The sequence below is a fragment of the Alligator sinensis genome, unplaced genomic scaffold (assembly GCF_000455745.1).
Source record: "Alligator sinensis unplaced genomic scaffold, ASM45574v1 scaffold652_1, whole genome shotgun sequence".
NCBI classification, from domain to species: Eukaryota; Metazoa; Chordata; order Crocodylia; family Alligatoridae; genus Alligator; species Alligator sinensis.
The window spans coordinates 2,407,224-2,407,548 of record NW_005842010.1 but is presented as its reverse complement, the minus strand read 5'-3'; positions in this window follow the sequence as shown (position 1 = coordinate 2,407,548).

The window sequence follows — 325 nt, the reverse complement described above, 5'->3', positions numbered from 1 at the left end:
CAGGAATGCTCCAGCAGTATGGCACAACTGTTTGAAGTAGCTCTATTTACCCCTAGGCACTTCACAAACATTAAGGGAATTAAGAACCTAACCCTGTGAGTCCTGCTGCCGTTTGCATTTTTTTTAAACTGTTTTAAAAACTTTTGGTTTAGAACAACGTTTTTACTATTCAGGACTTTCAAACATTAAAAAAAAGCCGTAATGTATCAAGGAAGAGGTAAAAGTGAAGTAAAAGGTAAAGCAGCATGGGGTAATGGTCATGAAGTATCCAAAGTATTCAAAAGAGACAAGTACATGAATATTAATATCTAACATTTAAAAACAA